The sequence below is a fragment of the Struthio camelus genome, chromosome 5, assembly GCF_040807025.1.
Source record: "Struthio camelus isolate bStrCam1 chromosome 5, bStrCam1.hap1, whole genome shotgun sequence".
Classification (NCBI taxonomy): domain Eukaryota; kingdom Metazoa; phylum Chordata; class Aves; order Struthioniformes; family Struthionidae; genus Struthio; species Struthio camelus.
In genome coordinates this window covers 24,781,652-24,801,208 of record NC_090946.1, presented here as the reverse complement: position 1 = coordinate 24,801,208, position 19,557 = coordinate 24,781,652, and the positions used below count along the sequence as shown (strand labels likewise).

The window sequence follows — 19,557 nt, the reverse complement described above, 5'->3', positions numbered from 1 at the left end:
ATATGCGAATCAAAGTACGCTTAATCTCTTAAACAGCCTAGGTATTTTCTTGCAAAACTTCTTGTAATTGTCCTTGGCCCATGAATGCAAACCATGGCATTAAGACACAAACTTGCTTTCAAAGTTGCAAATGTTCTTACTGTTGGCCTGGAATCCGTGGCATTTTTAAGTGAGAACCTACAAGGAATAAAGCGCTGCTTGTCACACCAAACAATACGATCAATTTTGTATTTATATTTTCTCCATTCAGATGCTCAATTTATAGCATTGCCTAGTCCAGATGTGATGGAGTCTTCATTTCTCTGACATGAAGATGACACCATTAACTCTTTCCTGCCTTTCAGAACTCTTCCTTTCAGAACCCTTACCTTTTTTCATTGCTTTGTGCAGTACAAGGGGCATTGGATCTTGTAGGAAGAATGCATGTAAATGGAGTAATGAAACTGTGTTTCTCTCTCCTTTGATAATAGTAGCAGTCAGTTTTCTTAGATGGAATGGCAATGTAGGGACTGCACCCCCGTCACACTAACATTCTTACCTTTGTTGCCCTAGTTAGAGCAAAGATAGAAAACTTCTTTCCCCATTGTGCAATTTGAAAGGTTGATTCACTACCTAAGCAACTGGACTTGGACTCAGAAAGGTGTTTGGCATCAGATTCCAAGACTTTCTATTTTCTATTCATATTCCCACCATCATTTTCCTCAGCCAAGGAGTGTTGTTTGGATCATTTTGATTTGTTCCTCATGAAAAGATCTGGAAGCGCTACTGAAACAGAAAAGTAATCAGAGCAAAAATCACTGAGTGGGAAAGCTGTAGGTGACGGCTGAGGGCCTACAAAGGGAAGAAGTTCTAGAAGGGAATATCAAAGATTTAGAGGGAAGAGAGAGCCTAAAAAGGAAGCTGTCTCCAAAAAACTTCATGTTCCGCTGAATCCAGCCCATGCTCATCAATATAATTTCCATCTGATGTGCTGATGTTCATTTTAAAATAAAGATCTGCTTTGATTAATTAAAGCTTGCTTTGATTTACTTGGGAGAAAAAAATTCCACACGAAGTACCAAACCTAGGAGCAGCAAAAATTCAAAGTGATTTAGAGACTTGCTTTCTGAAGGAGGGGAACACTCCCCTTCCTATTACTGTGTCCAGGGACAGACATCGCTTGAACAGATGCTATGGAAATACTTTTTCTATTGCAAGAGATGCTCTAAACCACTGAACAAAATTGTACAGATCTGGAATACAAATTTTTGGTGCTTATCTTCAGTCAGGGTGTTCATCTATCCCATGACAGCTAACATATGACTGAGCAGCTCAGGGAGGTGACTGGGCATTTTTTAAATTGAGTACTTTCTCATGAATAAGAAGTTCTTTTACCATTGTAAATCACATAAACCACCGTACATGGTTTGATGAACAGCTCCACAAGTCAAACTAAAGAGCAAACAAAGCAAAATAACTTGCCTATTTCAGTCATTGGAATGATAGTCTTTTAAGAGGTGCAGAGAGAGGCTGTTCCGTTTTAAAATTGAACTACTATTGGCCGCAAATCATTAGCGTTCGTGGTACGCTTCTGCATAGATACTACACCTTTAATAGCTCTTCCTCTGTCTGCTGAAGGTGCCTCTTGATACCTGAGACTTCAGAAGCAAGGGTCCAGAATGAGAACACAGCTGTGCGGCAGGTAGAATATTATCCGCTCTTCGCTTAAGGAACTAACTGCTTCTGGGATACTCACTTTTGTTTGTGTTAAAACAACTAACGTGAATTGCCTCTTCTGCACATGTGCTGGAATATGGTTTTCCCCCTATAAGTTGAAGCTGAAGGACCAGTGCATGTTGTTTTGTCAGGTTTTTACAGGAGCTGGTTGTTTAACACGGTGTTTAGCATCCAGCTCCTGGATGCTACCCCCCACCCTTCTCTTCCTCTCTGAATCATTATCTGTAACAGCTTGCTGTGAATGAGGCTTCATAGGACTCCTTTTACTTCCTTTTCCTTAGCAAAATTTTTCCTGGGCATGATGGAGATAAATGAATGGAGTGGTATGGGAAAAGCTTGCACTGCAGTGTTCATATTGTCTGTACGTAAATAGCATACTTCAGCTGCCTGCTAATAATCTGGCACCTTTCACAAAATTCAAACATTTTAAAAATTCCGTGCTCTGGACCACAGGAATTGGTAAGTCTAATCTATAATAGATTGCGTGTTTCTAAGAGGTGATGATCAATTGTTCACTAGCAAAAAATTAACATAATCGGTTTAAAATTATTTAGGTTTAGATATTAGGAGAAGAGATTTAGATACATTAGGAATGGGGGAACATTTCAGGACAAGAGGAACCTATACAGGAAGGAAGGGTTGAACCTGGGCTAAAAAGGAGTACTAAATACTGGAAGGAAGTTGCAGGTACACAGGAGAACGAGGGCTGGACTGCTGTGATCCCCAGAAAGGACCAGTCTAATGTTCAGTATGGTTCTAAAAAGGCCAGGAAGAAAATGGCATAACTGCAATAAGTAGGCAAAGCAAATGAGACTGCTTACTGCGTCAGCTGACAGTGTGTCCAATATTGTTGGCAACAGACCAAGGGCAAAACTTAACAGTGGTTCTGTATCAGTACTAGAAGCCGGAAAAATAAGATGGGAGAACTAGAATGTTTCATTTTGTATAAGAAGCCTAACAGAGAAGCAACTTGGAGACATTGCAGGAAGGGGGGGTAATCCATGGCATGTGATCTTCCCAGACATCAGCTTTACACAAAGGACAGAATAAGATGTGTAAGTGGAGGGGGCGCATTGTTTTTGGAGGTTAAAATGAAGTGTAACAGGATAGAATTTTGAAAAAGAGAAAACAGTGTGAAATTCCAAATTCCTGTGAGTGGAAGTATCATACTGTAATAATAGAAATGTATTGTTAGGATTGTACTGTCACCCATTTCCTCCCCCCTCCTCCCCCAGTCGGGATCTAGATATGGCATAGAAATCAGGAATGTTTAGTGAGATTAGAGAACGTGCAAGTTTTGGACAAGTAGTAGTAGCGGGGTGTTTCAGCTACCCATGTAATCAACGGCTTATCATCTGTGGCAAGATGTAGAAATAGTTTTTTTGAGGTAATAAACAGCTGCTTCCCGGAACAGCTAGTCTTCAAACTGATGGGAAAAGATGCTCTTCTGACTTTTGGTCCTCAGTGGTGCACAGGTCCAGCTCAAGAGGTATTAGAAATCTGATCTGTAATAGCAATTACAGTATGACTAGGTTTAACACTGTAGCAGGAGTGACTAAGCAAAGTAAATACAGCCCACAAGTATTCAATTTAAAGAAAAGGAACTGCATACAAATGAGTCAAAGAAAAGAATAAAACCTAGAAGTAGGAGCAGCCTGAAAAGCAAGAAGCCTAGAGGCAGCCCAGACATTGTTCAAAAATTAGAAGTCAAGGCAAACGCTTTGCTGAAATTTGAAAAGAAAATAGAGTGGTCCAATAAAACCCCTATGGGGCTCAATAGAAAATCAGAGAAACAGAGAAACAATAGAAACAGAGAAAGAACTGGCTTTTAAAAAATGAAAATTTCATCTGGAACAAGAGACTAAGAGAGCCCATATTCATGGCAGATCAAATGTAACCAGAAAGTTAAGACGACTAACAAAGAATTTGAGGAGCGCTTTGCAAAGGATGCTCAAATTGATAGTGAAAAGTTATTTAAATACAACACAAGCAGGACGTTTGCCAAGGTCCACAAAAAACATCTCTAGGAAGGATGCTGCAAATGATAGACCATGAGTCTGACTTCCATCCCTCATAAGATTGCTAGAGTCAGTATTAAAGAATAAGATTACTGAGCACGTAGATAAACTACTGGGAAAAAGATCTCCATCAGAACTGGAGGAAATGTGAGAAATAAGAAATCTCTAATTGGATTTCCCAGTTACTCTTTTTTTTCCAGTAATCTGAAATGGTTCAAGGTGCCTGCAGTTACTTTATCAGGTACTCACACCTGTTTTGTGCGTAGTCACCCAGGATGACTTTAGTCTTTCTTATTTTCATTAGTCTCAAACAAGAGAGAATCTGAATTTTCAGGAGCAATTAGGGAAATAAATTATGATATTGCTAGCAGAAAGACTACCAGATAAGAAGGGAGCAAATTGCAAAGTAATTGTAACGAGGCAGAGGGTGTATATTTGTGTGGTTGGTGAGAATGGACTGGGGTGGTGTTTAGAACGGATGGCCAAGGAAATTTGGAGAATGTATCCCATAGGTAGGAGCCAGCAAAATAGCTGGAAGGACGGAGAGTGACATAATCCCTGGCTGCCCAAAATGTCTGTGGCATATGCAGTAGTAAGAGGAGTGGATAATGTATAAAAGAATGCAATTACTTACATTGGTATTTTTGTGTCTCGGGCTGTCGTGACTGTTCTTCCTATGTGCGGTTGACTATATTGCCTCCTGGGCTACTATTTGCCCGTGCATGTGTCTTTCCCAATTGGTCTAGCTCTAAACCTGTGCCTACCCTTACTGAATACAGAAGACATGGGTACTAAGCAAGGGTAAAAGTAAACATAAAGCGGAGATGGAAGATGGCTTCCAGTGTATGGACAATAAGGACTCTGTGCTCTTGGACCTTGGGTTTTGCCTGTTTGGACTTACAAATAAGCTTTCACAACACTGAGCAGCTCTTCTAGAGAGAACATTTGACATTTGTAACTGCAGAAACTGCAGAACCAAATGTACAATGAGGTCTAAACATATACATATATTTGTATACAAATATACAAAAGGTCTAAACAGAGCTCGATCTCAGTAAAGTTGATAAATTTAAAGTGTAATTTTTATGCTTTTGGACGAATAAACCAAACAATAATTTGCAATTATTATGGAATCATCAAAGCTAGCATCTCTGATATTCTAAGATGTGCTGTTTAAATAGCACATTTTGTCATTAAACATTTTTACCCAGGAGAGGGTGAAACAGTGAATTCATTTGCAACTAGTGCCATAGATCCATTAGGGTAGTTTATATGTTTTTCAATTATCTGAATTATCATTCTTATCTAAACTGATCTATTGATCACTAACAATCTAGAAACCCTTAGGGCATGACAGACGAGTAAGAAAAATCCAATAAGCTCTCCACCATTACAGAATACCAAGAAGTTAGGATTCTACTGTTGTACCCTTATAGCATGCTGAGAAACGCTACATGAATTAGTAAACAGGTTCTTTTGGATGCTACAAGCTGACCTTCAGTTCTGTTAGCATATACAGAGATCTATTGAATATAGCCTTTCATTCAAAGAGTACATGTTTTCAGGCAGTATATTAAAATTACAGTCATATTTATGATACTAATGTAGTGTATAACACCTGCAATCTTACTAATCATTATTTAGTACTGTATGAATGTCATTAATTAACATGAACAAAGCATTCCCTATACTACTTGGTGGTTGGTTTGTTTGTTTGTTTGTTTAAACCAAACTCGAACATTTTTAACAACTGGCCATGTTCACTTATGTGGAATAAAGACATTGCCAATAAAGACATGACTGAATGTCAGACTTATCTTCCTTACCTTACTGAGTTAAAATCCTAATGGATTAAAATCCCTTACTATGAGACAGTGAATGGAATGAGAAAAACCTGATTTAGTCTTCCCATCAGATGTCACCAAAGATCATAATTTTATTGTTGGCTTTCAGACATTTAAGCATGCTTAGTTATTAAGAAGCAAGAAGTGCATTAATAAGAGGTCCTCTTAGATTTACCTGGAAAAAAAAAGTCTGTATTTATACCATCTGTTTTAATATCAAGAAGGACTGCTGATCAAGGGTGTCTGGGGCTAGCCATTTGAAGCCTGATTCAGACAAAGTATCTTATCCACTATCCAGTGTCTAACCAGTAATTTTGATGTGTTTTGTACCGAGCAGATAGTCTCTTAAATGTGTCCCATTTCCAGAGCTATGCTGAAAAATCTTTCTTCTTCCTCTAGGAAATGCCATTTGGATTAAGCCACTTTTTAAATCAAAGCATAGTTTTTTTGATCTAATTTCCGCTCTTTCTTAACAAATGCATTTGTTTAAATGTTTTTCTTTGTAGGTGTCAGTAGCGTCAAAATTGGTGCATGGTCACAGGGTTTGACAGCTAACATTTTCTGTAGATTTCAAATCTGCTCTGTAATGATCAGGCTTAGAGGACAAAAGCTTGTCAGCCCTCTCCATATCTAGATGCTTCAGTGCAGCACGGTGAAACAGATTTCTCAGCTGTTTGGTACTGCAAGCAGGGTAGTGTGTCAACTCTAGCTGTACTAGGAGTCAAGTGTTTTAGTATGGGTGCTGTGCTGTTTTGTCCTGCCTTTGGTACTGAGTTAGTTTATACTGTGATGTGTTTGCGGGGGAGTTACTAGAATGGTGGAATTAACTCCATATTATGCTCTACTGTGTGGTACAGACGTGCTCTCTCTCTGTTATGAACTAATTTTCATGTGAGAGAAGGAGATGGAGGAAGATTCCTACCAACAAAAATAAGAGAAAAAAAGTGTCCTACAGATGACTTAGGGAAGGAGAAGTTATTGTCTGTAGGAATAGTTCTGCAGATGTTGGTGAGGCGTCTAATCAACATAACATGGTATTTTATACATATATATATATGTGTATGTGCATGCGTGCATATGCGTGTGTGTGTGTGTATATATATATATATATATATATATATATATATACAAGCAATGCAATATATATGTACACACACACATACAGAGAGATGGGGGGAGAGAGAGAGGTTGAGAGATTATCTCATACTTAAGTCGGTCAAGTATTGCCCTGGATATCTGGATGTCTGTCTTCATGTTTATAAAGCAGTGGGGTGCTACGGTGATGAGTAGGAGCTATAGAGGCCACTACAAGGAGTCTAATCCTCCTGTTTTGCAGCTGTGCTGGAATAGCGTGCACTAAGTACAGTACTGGCCATTGCCCAAGGAGCAAATAAGAGCAAAATAGAATACTGGATTGCTGCTCATTAAGAGAGCAACCTGTCTAACTCTGAATGAGGCCTTGTAGAAGTAGTAGTATATGTGCAGGTAATAAAGATGCATATCATAACAAATATGCACAATCTTAATTTTTGTATTTCATAACTCATTAATTCTTGGCTACAATTTTCATATCCTTGCATATTATTTTTATGTACTTAATATATAATTTTGTTTAAATCTCAGTTTAGTAATAGTGTATTCTTTCTTCTTAATAACTGCTTACTAATTTTCTTCATTTGGAGTGGTGATCTGTTTTTTCTTTACTCAGGTATATATGTATGTTTGTATATAATAGGCAGAATAACAAATGAAAGAAAGATTCCTGTGTATACCGTTTGAATACAGCTGTGTATCTCTGAGGTTACTCGTTATTTTATCAAACATAAACAGTGCTTGCAGGATGATATACCCTAAATAAACTTGCCAGATACCTTTTAAACAACAAACTAGAAATAAGACCTGACCCTGTGAATACAAATCAACTATGTTTTATTAATCTAACCGAGTATTAATACAGGCTAGAGTAAAGGCAGCTTAAAAAACTGTTAGGAACAAAACAACAACAAAAAAAAACAGAAAGAAGGAACAGGTGATGTGGCAAAAGAAGCAAGAAATAAGGCTTGATGCTGAAGTGGACCTGACAGTTCTTGACTGGAGAGAGGAAATGGGTTTTACACAGTAACGGGGAACCTCTAAAGAATGAACGAGGAGGACGGAGTGGAGGAGAAAAAGGAAGAAAGAAGGTCTTGCTCTAACAACATCAGGAAACAACACAAGAATCCAGTCTCCCCTGCTTACTTGTAGTAGATGTTAAATTAATTTAGTGTATCTTGTAGTCTTTGATAATTAAGTCACACAATAAGTGATGTGAAGCCTTACTCATTTTATGTTTTAGGGGCTCCTGATAGGCCAGGATAGCAATTTGCCCTGCTTATGACAACTCCTTTGCGCATCTTCTCTGAGAACCAATTGGTGACTGGACCAAAAATGTTCCCTCAGTTGGATGTTCTGGTTGGTGGGTATGCACTCCTTCAGCGGGCCATACTGGTGGGTGATCATGCTAATTAGCTGGCATGCAACACAAGGCTAAGGAGGCCTTTAGTTTGATTTTAGATAATAAACATTCTCTTTGATTAATGCAGATGACTAATTCATTAATCCATATCCACTGTTGTATTTTAATAAAAGTGTGGTATATATAGATTTCTGATTGTTGAAAAATAGCAAACATTTTCTTTGTTTTTTCCAGATAAATTAATAGCAAGGTTATTTTGCTACCTATATGCTGTTGCTGGAATCAGTTTCTATGTATGGCTTTTACTCAGGCCGCTATATTTCAGGTCAGTTCATCTTGTTTTGTCTGATCCTGATGTAACTCAAATTCTTCTGTTTTAGTCCTGTGGTAAATTATTATTGTCTTAGGCAAACACATGTGATATTTTATTAATGACCTTTGTGCAAAATTGAAGAGTTTGCTAATGAAACCTGCTGTTGGCATGCAGCTGGGAAACATTGTCACTGTGCAAGAGACATAATATCATAAAAAGGAGCTGAATAACCTTGAGGACAGGCAAAAGATAAGAGAGATGAAATTCAGTAGCTGAGGGAACAGGTTCATACTCTTACAGACTGTTCATAAGAACTTTCCCCTCTGGGACAGTAGCTGCCACCTAACTAAGTCAAGGTCCGGAGCCACTAGGTTTCAGACTCTGTTCATGTGAAAAAGTGCTTATGGCTTGAGCATCACAGCACTTCTCCCAAATCAAAGCTATTGCAAGTTTTACAAATTGTGTATTTTCCTGTCTTTCCTACTTGCACAGCCCTCCTGGAAACACAAAGGAAGTGGTAACATCCCCTGTATACACTCGGTAGCATGAGCTTATGTCACATAGCACAGAAGAAAAGAGAGGCTCAGTTCACTTGCCCATCCAGTTTGGAGACAGTGTCTCTCAGAAGACTATCCTAGCAAGTGGGATCAAGAATATTCTGTTGCAGGTTTTCTGTAGCCTCCAGTTGAAACAGTTTCACTACATACAAAATAACTTAATTGCAACAGGAACTGGAATTTGGGTCCTACAAATAAATTTTCCAGCCACCAAGCTGCAGAGTCGTTTTCGCTCTCTTTCTGGCCCAAAGATTATCAAAGTTTTTGTTTGCTTGTTTTTGACAAATAACTACCTTTGTCAGGATTGTACTCTCTCAGGCAGATCCATACCTCAGGTAGGCTGCTTGAAGAAGAGCTTGAGTGTTTTAAACTGCTAATTTTTTTACAGCAGCATTAGGTAGTCTAATAAAAGGTGTGTCCTGCCTTGACAAACTCTGCTTCCTGTTCTTTCAGCATGAGAAAGTGCAGTTTCACAGCTGCCTTCTGTGCTACTGCTAAAAGGAACTGCCTAGTTCCTACTGCCCTCTCTTATGTTATTTCTATCGTTCATGTAGCCCTATGGTGAAACCCAAACAAATAAACAAAACGTTACTGCCAGGTCAACTGACAAATGCTGGTAGTACAACATGAGATGGGATGGAGACGTGTAGCAGGTAGGGTGGGATTGCCCCTTAGACCAGCACTGGCCGTATGGGCATGATGAAGCTGTGCCCAGGTTATCCCCATTCATAGTTATGTGTTGGAATGCATAGCGCTGGGGTGCTTAGGTTCCTATTTTGAGTTCAGCCCACAGTCTTTGCACACCCATTTTAATTTAGAAGGGAAAACCCATGAAAATGCATTTGAAATGTCTGTCCTACCAGCAACAGCAGTAACTCGTAATCTCTGCTGACAGTAAGTATTGTATTGATCCACGAGGATGGAATCCATGGAACAAAATGCTGCCCAAGCGCTGGCTACTTATCTTTTCTTATTCCTTCTTAAATATGTTTCAGCAATGGTCTTGTGGTGGCACCTCTCTCTGATTATTTTTCACAGTTGAAAGGCTTTCTCCCCTTCTCCTGAGATCTTTCGTGCTGTGCAATAGGTCTTAGATTTACTGTTGTTTAAAGTTCCCTAGTGCATTTTTTCCTTTTCAGAAAGTTTCAAAGTAATCCTTCTTTACTGGTCTTTTGCAGTCACTAAAACACTCCGTGACAGGCAATAAAATAAAGGCAATTCCCAGCTGAGTGTGATATGGCACCATATGTCCAACACCTGTGCTTAGCCTGGGTTCGTTTGAAGGACGTACAACACTGCATCATTAATGAAGGATTTAATGTTTGGGGCATTGAAATGCTTCTTATTCCTTCTTTAAAAAAAAAACCCTTCATTAGCATTTTTTTTGCTGAAACAGGCAAACTGTCTTGTCCCTACTGCAGGACAGTAACCTCGACAGTTTTGTTTGCAGCTGTCAGTCCTGAGTGACAGACACTTAGCTGTCATGAATCCAACATGTTTACTTTGCACCTACCAATTATGGTTTTTAAAGGGTCAGATTCCTAATTGCTGAAAAGTGGACTAGGTTTATAAAACCAGTGATAGTAGGTGCAAAACTGGGTCTCTGTTTTAAATCTTTAATTGCTTTTGTCCGAGTACTATTTCTGCTTGTGGGACACTTTTATTCAAGTGGAGTAAAATTCTGGAAATAGGTGTTTGTAATGGAAATTATGACCGGACTTTAAGGTTAGACTTGCTGACTTTCTACACAAATAGCTGTACCTTAAAAGAACAAATCTATGTCTGCAGAGAATCACCAAAAAGAAAACTCATGTACAAAGAATTTACAGGATCTGATACAGGACCAGAACAGCCAGATACCTAAGGAAGAAAGGATTAAAACTCCCCTGTGACAAGTCTTGGAAATAACCAAGGAATATTATTACATGAATGCTATTGCTGTATTTAGATCATTCTGTTGTCTCCACAGGGCCTTTTTGCATTTTGTGGAGTGCTGAAGACCCCAGCTTCAGCAGCTGCCCCCTACCTTCGCTTTTCTGTGCCTGTGACAACCCTATAGCAATACCTTTTGCTTGCCTGCAGCTGCTTAGGCTGGCTTTGACGGCGGCTGTGCGGGGCGCACCTGGCCCCCGCGCCGCCTGCCCACCCCCCGGCCGCGGCCGGAACCTTCCGGGCTGCCCCGGTGCTGGGGGCTCCCCGCGCTCGGGGAAGGGCTCTGCCTCTTTTGCTCCTGGAAGAAGCATGGTCTTGAAAGAGATGGTTGTTTCACATATTGGTGCTTTATTTAGAGCTCCAGAAGGACCTTTTTAACGCAGATGGAGCTAAGTGTGGTCGCAGAGGAGCTAGCAGAGAGAAAGGGCAGATCTGCAACCTGGAGTAGTCGCTAGTAGGGGATGAGGATAAGAGCCTCTAACGCGTAAGAGCCTCTAAATGTGGGGGATGGTGAGTTGAACCCTCTTTTTGTCCCTGAAGGCAAGGTAGAGTGTCTTGCTTTTCAGTTCTGATACTGGTTTTGTGGTCTGGGTTTCTCTGTGTGTAATGGGCCTGCAGAAGTATTTATTGTGAGGATTTTTTTCCCCCTCTGTGCTGCGGCTCGTCTGCAGTCCTGTATGAGCCCTCCAAGCACAGCAGAAAGCTTCAGTGTGGTTGTTACCGCTTCCAGTGAGCGAGCTGAGTGTTTGCTCGTGGTGGGGCTGCGGGAGGGCAGGGGAGCGCGGCGCAGAGGGAAAGCAGGAGGTGCTTGGTGCTTTTGCCTGTTACAGCTTCTCCAGGTACTGTACGTGCTTGGCCTGTCCTCGCAGGGAGGGGCCGGGCCGGGCCGGACCGCTCCGGCGAGTCTCGCCGGTCGGTTACACCGGCCCCTGTAAGTGCGCACGACGGCCACAAGATGGCGGCGGCGGCGGGGTCCGGCCTCGCCCCCGGCCGCTCTCGGCCCGCGCCGCCTTCCCGGTGAGCGCGAAGCGGCCGCTGTGGCGCGGCGCCCTGCGCGGCGGGAGCGGCGCCGCGTTTTTGAACTCCGTTAAGTCTCTGAGTACTTGAAACAGTGTCCCTGGCGTTGTGCGGAGCATAGCCCAGGTTAAACTCGGAATGCGCCGTGCAGTTTTATAGTCTGTTTTGCACGGAAGCCTGGGATTATGGGTTCACCTTCTATTTTAATGCCAATTTGTGTTATGGCCAGAAGCAGGAGGCTGGTATAAGCAAGCTTCTTCTGAAGGGATTGGCAACATAGATACTTGGATTTCTGAGAGTAATGAAGAATGCTTGGTCACAGTTTTAAAGCAAAGCTTTCCTGTCTTGTCCTTTGGCTGATACAAAGACATGTTAATATCAACACATCTAGGGTGGTTTGGGGAGTGTCTTGAACTTGCCTGATGGTCATCTGCAGGAAAGTGGTTTCTGGAGGAGAAAAGAACTTCTGTTTACTTTTGACTCTTTAACAGGCTTGGAAGAAGACAATGCTTTCCACTGCCGCCTTCCCCCCACCTCCCCCCCAAAAAAGGTTTTTAACATGCAAGAGAAGAAACTCTTAATGAAAAGTTTTGAATAGGTGGTTCAGCCTACTCAGGAAGCCTCAGAGGAACTGGGTGAATTCAACCTCTTCCAAGGATGCTAAAAATGAAATTCTCCAAGCCATACTAGCTTTATTCTTTTCCTTGTCCTCTTTTTCTTAATTCAGCTATAGCTTAAAAAGCAAATGAATATTCTGCTTTAGTCTTTAGAAGAGATCTTGGTTTTGAATACAGGGCCCACCAGCACAGTGGGAATGACATTATGAACTTATTACACTCAACCCTCCTCCCCCCACCCCCCCAAACCACTCCCCAAAAACCTACCCCAGAGCTGGGGTGGAGGAGGTAGTAAAGAGTTCTTTCAAACCTGGCAGGAGAAACTGGCCTATAGTGAGGAGTTTTAAAAAAAAAAATCTTGTGACTATCAGAAGAACACCTAAAGCAACTTTCTGATGTGAGAAAAATGCAAAAAAAAATGCAGCTAGCTAATGGTGCACAATCTGTTTATGAAAGTAATAGGAGTGACTGTGTTTGAACTAAGTTTTCTATCTGGCCTAGAGGGTCTATTCCAGTTTTAACACTTTATTTTAAGAATTATTGCAGTAACTTAGTTTGAAATGTTGGGTTTTCAATGATGTCACTATTGGGCATCTTCTAATTTGCTAATTCTAGCTTATATTTGACTAAATCTGTCTGGCATTTGCAAAAGTATGTTCTAGGGCTTATATGTTCTATCACTACATGATCCTTTTGTTTTCATTCATAGATGGTGTGGGTACTTGGGGTGGAATATAACAGCATGCTTACAGCTCAGCACTGAGAAGGTTCCTAAGGGCTGTTCCTACCCTTCCCTTTTTTCCGAATTTAAGAAATGGCTCTATCTAGCACATGTTATATTAGTCTGAAAGTGAAGCAGAAGGAAAGTCAGTCACGGTAATCTCTACTTGGTTCTGTGTAGCTTTCAATGATTTGACTTGTAGAAAGAGGACGCTGCTATCATAAATGCTTACGCCGCTCTAAATAAAAGGATATCCTCAGGGTTTTCTTTCTTTTTTTCTTGTTGTTGTGAAGAAAGCAACTGCATAACTGATGGGCAGATTTCCAAAACGTATTATTGCTTAGCAAAGTTCACATTCCAGAGGAATAACAATGTGGAGTACATCTTGATTCCGGTTAACCTAGCCGCTGTTGATAGTTGGTTCTTCTGTCTATATATTTTAGTGTACTTGAGGCATTTATTGTGGTTTTAGAACTGCACATAAAATTCATTTTTTTCATGTTGATTTTCCTGTTACTCTATCCTATTAGGAATGGGCTTGTGTTCTGATGTTTGAAATCGGATTCCAAACTGCACAAAGAGTAGGAATGTTTGGGTCAGAGTCCTTCACTGGCCTGTTATGCCTTGTCCTCTGGGTTCAAGTCCAGATGACTTCTTTTGGATCACTTGTGCCTCCTGTGTCTTAAGTTTTTCATACTACTACTTATACTTATCAGAGAGACTGCAGGAAGGACATGCTTTCACTGTGCTACAGGCAGAAGACCTAATCCTGTTTCCAGTCACACAGCTGAGGTGCTTTGGTCTGCCTGAGAAAAGAATCACACCCATAAGAGAGCCTGAGAAGGATGTGTTTACTCTGTTGCACTAATGAAGTACTAGGTACATTATACGTGAATGCTGTTAATACTGAAAAAAACAATTTAACGGTAAGCTTTGTTGTACAATAAGAAACATGAAGTAAAACAAAAAAAAGTCTTCATCCTCCCCCTTCCCAAACCAAAGCTGACCAGCTGGAGATTTAGAAAATAAGCTGCTACTAGGGACCTCCTTGAGGAAAAATGAAACGTGATACAACTAATAGAGTTTATTCAAATTCCAGATATTGCCTGTTTTCAAGCGCAGTAAGCTGTAGTACATCTCCCTAAGAGAGCGCTGAAAACACTTGACTATTAAAGATATACATGATAAATCTTGTATATCATGTATGCACTTGTCTGGCTGTAAGCCTGTAGCTGGCTATTTACTTGCAGAAACAGCCTGTTTCACACCAAAGCAGTACAGCTGTGAAGTGAAAAGGTCAAATGTAGCTTTATGTATAAGCTAGTACCTGAAACTGTTGTGTACCTTGCACCCACCCTTCTGATGCAGGGAGCCTTTATTTTCATCATGTCTAGCTTATAGAGAAGCGGCCAAGCTCCAGAGCGGTCAGGTCCAGACAGGGCACTGAGAGTATGTTGCACAGAATTGGAGCTGTTCTGAACTACTGCTGCTGCAGCTTCCATCACTGCTCCTCACCAAACAGTCTTGGGCTCTCCTATGTGATGGCTCCAGTGCCTGACTGACTCTGCAGTGAGTCAGTTCAGGGCGCCAAGCTGTCTGCCAAAAAAGCCTACCTGTGCAAAAGAAAGGGCTTCCTACGGTTTAGCTTCCTGAACTCGCTCATCCTTGGGTCAGACAGGTGCCAGTGTTAGAGAAAGAGCTGGCATGCATAGTCTGGGGTAGGCAGTTCCTGCACTCAGCCATGTGTTCCCTCTGAACAAGGAATAATCAGACTAAGACTTTTCAGCCCGGAAAAGAGGTGACTGAGGTTTAATCATCAGTGGAGTAAGGTGGTCTATAGAGAATGCTTTCTGTCTCTCTGCTAACACAACTACTAGACGCATCAGATAGTGGAAGGTTGGGAAGGGAAAACAGAACCAAGGAGGGAAACTCTCTCTGTGTATGTATTGGACTCCTTGCTACAGAATTTCAGTCAAGGCTATGTGATACCAAAGCACCACCTTTGGCTCAGGAACCATACGTCTGAGGAGCCTGGAGGAATGTTCTGGAGAAAAATCACTGTGTTTTGTACTCTCTATATGCTCTTTTGAAGCTATTTGCTGTTGACTGCTGTAGAGGGGGGGATACGAAGTCAGACAAATATGGTTCTGATGTGTCATTCTGATGTTCTGCATGTTAAACATTTAGCAGGCTTAGGAAAGGAACTGGACTCCTTGGAGTCTCAACTTTGAGAATTGCCTTTTGTAGTAGGCCAACTGTAGAACGGTATAATGTTAGGGGCCTCTCCTTATACCCTGATGGGATTGGCACCTGCTAGATTTTAATCCTGTGAAGTGCTGAGTGCATTTTATCTAGAGATGAGTAATCTCAGTTTTTCTTGAATTCACATGTTATGGATGGATGCTTAGTACCTCATGGTTCCTGGTCCTGATTTAAAAAAAAACAAAAAAACAAAACAAACAACTCCCCCTTCCCGCAAAACCCAAACTACCTTACAGTGTTATGAGGAATGTAGCATTTCGAATGGGATGGAAAGAATCCCATGCCAGTGCCTCTTCAGGTGTTTAGAATAAAGTATGTGGCAAAAGGTAGGTGCTACAAAGGAAGCAAGCCTCGATTTGCAAGAAAGAAATGGATTCGGTCTTTTTATTTTCTTTCCCTGGCACTGTCTTCCTAAATTTTTTTGAGGGTTCCTAACTGCTTCAGGTCATACATAACATGGTGCCTGTGTTTTGTATATGGATGTGCATAGAGGCATGTATGGGGGTGGTGAGGCATGGAATAAAGTAATACCAAAATACCTTTTTTTTTTTGTTTGTTTTGATGTACTTCTGCAGACCTGATTAGACTAGTGATCACAATGCAAAAGCTGGTAACTTCTTTTCTTTCCCTTCTGAAGAGAGGGGAGTAGCAAACTGAGAGATAAAAGAAGAGCAATTATGTATGTAATGAGAAGAGCAGCCTGCCAAACACTGTTAAACACTTGCTCTTTGGCAAGGTGATTTCTGTAGATGCTGACCTTTCAGACACTATTTTGAAAGAAGTCAGCATTTTGGTTAGCAAATGCTTGGAGTACAAGTACTTGCAGTCAGCAGGAGGTTTGCAGCATCAAGCTACCATAGAGAGGAACAAAGAATTCAGTGCTATTTATATGTTCCTTCTCTTTTGTGAATTTTCAAGTACCTTGCATCATTTAAGTCCAAGTGTTGCCAGGTGTTGAATATTTTCAACTGCCACTGAAATCACTAGGATGTGAGGTCAATTAGGATATAATGAGATGCCAAGCAGCTCACAAGGTCCATCCTGCTCTGACTCTTCAGGACTTTCACTAGAGCACACACATGTTACTTTTCTCCTCATTTTCTCCCATATTTGTTAATGAAGGCTACTATCTAAGCAGAGAAAATCTGTACAGGTAAGCAAAGGAGAATGTTAACAATCACCACTCTTTTAATATTGCTATGGTTATTGCTGTAGTATGGATTAGCATAGTCATGTTGTGATTAATGACCTTATCAAAACTCAGAAACCTTACAAAACTTACCCAAAGCAATGCAATAACAGCTACCACCACAGAGCCCAATAAGAAGGCAAAGCATGAAGCTGTGTTTGATGTTGTTAATAAAAACTATCATGGGGTGGAGAAAAACATTTGTGACTGCATCAGTTCTTGAGGAAAAAAGCAAATAACACAACTGTGATGATAGGGTAGATAATACATTAAAGAAAAGCAAACATATCTTTGGGGATTTTTTTAGGCAGAGTTGCAGGGAAGCTTTCCTTCATGAGAGGAAACTGCAATTGTCTCAGAGCACGGAGAACATTGGGGTTGGAAAACTTGCCTGTTAAAGCAAGCACTTTCCTTTGGGGGAAGGAGACCTTTTGTGTTGTATGTGTTGCTTTGAATTTTGGATTTTTTTAATTCATTCCCTGGATGTTTTTTTCCCTTTGCTCATCATATACTCTTATCTACCATGATGTGCTATTACACGTTCTCTTAGGCCTCCTTAATAGGGTCTGGTAGCTTTAACTGAGCCTGAGAATAGGGTTTGCTTTACTTTGCCCTAGCTTTGATAGTGATTTCTCTGCTTGAAAACTCCACCTAGGTAATGGTGAAAACACTTCTTGTAGCTGCTTTAAGGAAGCATCATATGAGCATCAGTTAATACAGGTTTGAAGCCCAGCCTTTCTGGGAGGTGGTGTGGATCTAGAGTCTCTGTACATCAGGGCAGGGAAGCAGGCTTCCAGTGCTACAGACTCCTTTGTACATCCTGCCACTGTGTCTCTCAGTAGGTTTGCTGAGGTGAAATTTATTTCCCTCAAAAAAAAAAAAAAGTGTCTTGTTTTGCAGGACAAACTGCTTTCTCCTGAAACGGATTGAAAGTGTCATTTGAAGTCTTTTCAGATACTATGGGGTTTTTTGTTTTGTTTGTTTGTTTGTTTTACTGGAAGAGCGCTAGTATCCATGTATCTACCAGAAGGCAAGGGTTTCTGCCATGGGCACCTCAGGGCTGTTGCTGAGGTAGCGTTGTGGCTGATGAGGATTAGCTAAGATGGTACAAGCTAGGGACAAAAGAGAGACAGACCAAAGAAACTGAGATAAACTGTATAACTAGCCTGACGTACAAAATGGGGCACTTGTGTACTTATTCTTTATTTCTGTAGCCAAATGTTCCCTCTTTTGTAGCCCAGCTCACAGATTGGTGGCATCTACCACTTACTTGTTCAGTACTTTACAGCAGAATATTCTTGTACCTTAGCATTTACACTTGAATAAAGTCATTACTCTCTGTCACTTTTTGTATAATTTATTCTGGATAATTTATTGTAATGAAGAAAACTAATACACCCATAGTAAAAACTTGTATATCTTCATTGGATCTCTGTCTATGCTCTTGTGAATTCAGAGAAGTGAACCTGTAAACAGCACAGCAGAAGGAGGGAATGTTTGGGAAAACGCTTTTTCCTTGCTGCTCCAATAATAGTTATTCTGGCCGTCAAAGACGCCAAGAAATGGGTTAATTTATAGTGTCCAAACAACAGACAGATATAAATATATAGAAATCTTTTAATAGTGAATTTTTGTTCAAAAACAGCAGTGCGAGGTTTGTCCTTTCATCGCTGCTGTTCATAAACAAATGCAAAGAAACCAAACTTGTTTCAACTGAAGTGTCAAGTTCTAACTTTGTGGTGGTTGAAGGTCTTCCTTGTAGTACCCATCATTATAGAGTGAGAACTGCTTGGATGAAGCTTTTGAGTTTTTTTGTTTTTTTAATACATTTTCCTTTCAGCTGTCTGGTAAGCATTTGAAATAAATGGGTATAATCAAAACCATAGATGATAATATCTAGAATCTCCACTAATGTAAAATTGATGTTAGTGAATGTTTTCTGATTAATGGATTGCTTAGGACTTCCATCACCTGATGGACTGGCCAAGAGAACTCTCTTCATTCTGAATAAAAGTCACTTTCTTTCCCTCTTCAGTTTGCACCACTCTAGCTCTTCTAAGCAGCTGACCAAATCTCTTATGTTCTTAGACAGGATTACTTACTTTTACTCAAAATGCAGCTGTTTTAGTAGTGAAGTTGACATTTGCTAGTCTGGGTACGGCTCAGCTGGAGTATTCTAACTTGGTAGGTGGAACTTTATTTTGTGACTCACATAAAGCTGTGTGTAAGATGGTATATTGTATATTTTTGCTTGTTGATGGCTTAACTTTAAAAGCATCCTTCAGTTTGCTAAGCCTTATTACTACAGTATATTGTTGTTACTACTCACAAGTATGTGGATGATAGACAGCACTGGGTGGGGGGAAAGCTTCCTAAATCTAAGCTCCTTGCTCTGTATTCAAGCATCTAAAGGGGTCACCTACTTCACAAAAATTCAAAGCACCTGGCAGCTGTCACTGGCAGAGTCTATGCATTTATTGCTTGTGGAAAATCTGGTTGATGATTTTCTGCCTATACATGGGTTTAATGTCCAGGCTATTAAAAAGAAGATATAAATATGAACACCCACTGAAAGAGAATCTGGTGGCTTGCAAAGAAACTGTAATGTGGTATTTTAATCTTTTTGTCTGTATATTTTATTTCTGGCTTTGACCTTTCCCATGGTTCAGTGTACCTTGGGACACCTTCAAGTATTAAAGTATTAAATTTTAACCATGAACTTGCATTTTATATACCTGCCTTGTGGACCAAAATAAAGTGGTGTAGAGAGACATTTACTTGAAGGGTGTGGGAGGGTAATTTTTTTCCTTTTAGAACATACTCCATGAATGTGAAACCTTGATGTAGTAAACTCATACACCGTCAGTCCATTTGTCTATGTCAATAGTCTTAGTTACTATAGGCTTTAAATCTGCC

At 40.5% G+C, this 19,557-nt stretch overlaps 1 protein-coding gene across 2 annotated transcripts in view; it reads left to right on the top strand.

Annotated features, from left to right (window-relative positions):
* The window catches only part of GALNT18 (polypeptide N-acetylgalactosaminyltransferase 18), a 276,796-nt gene that overhangs the window by 4,829 nt on the left and 252,410 nt on the right, over nt 1–19,557 (top strand). Inside the window, exons 1-2 of one of the 2 annotated variants that reach the window (XM_068945114.1) lie at nt 7,948–8,033; nt 8,268–8,358. The exons of the other annotated variant lie outside the window; for it this stretch is intronic. The gene's annotated coding sequence lies outside the window, so the exon portion shown is untranslated. Of the gene's footprint in view, nt 1–7,947; nt 8,034–8,267; nt 8,359–19,557 lie in introns of those variants that run through there. 2 annotated transcript variants of the gene reach the window in all.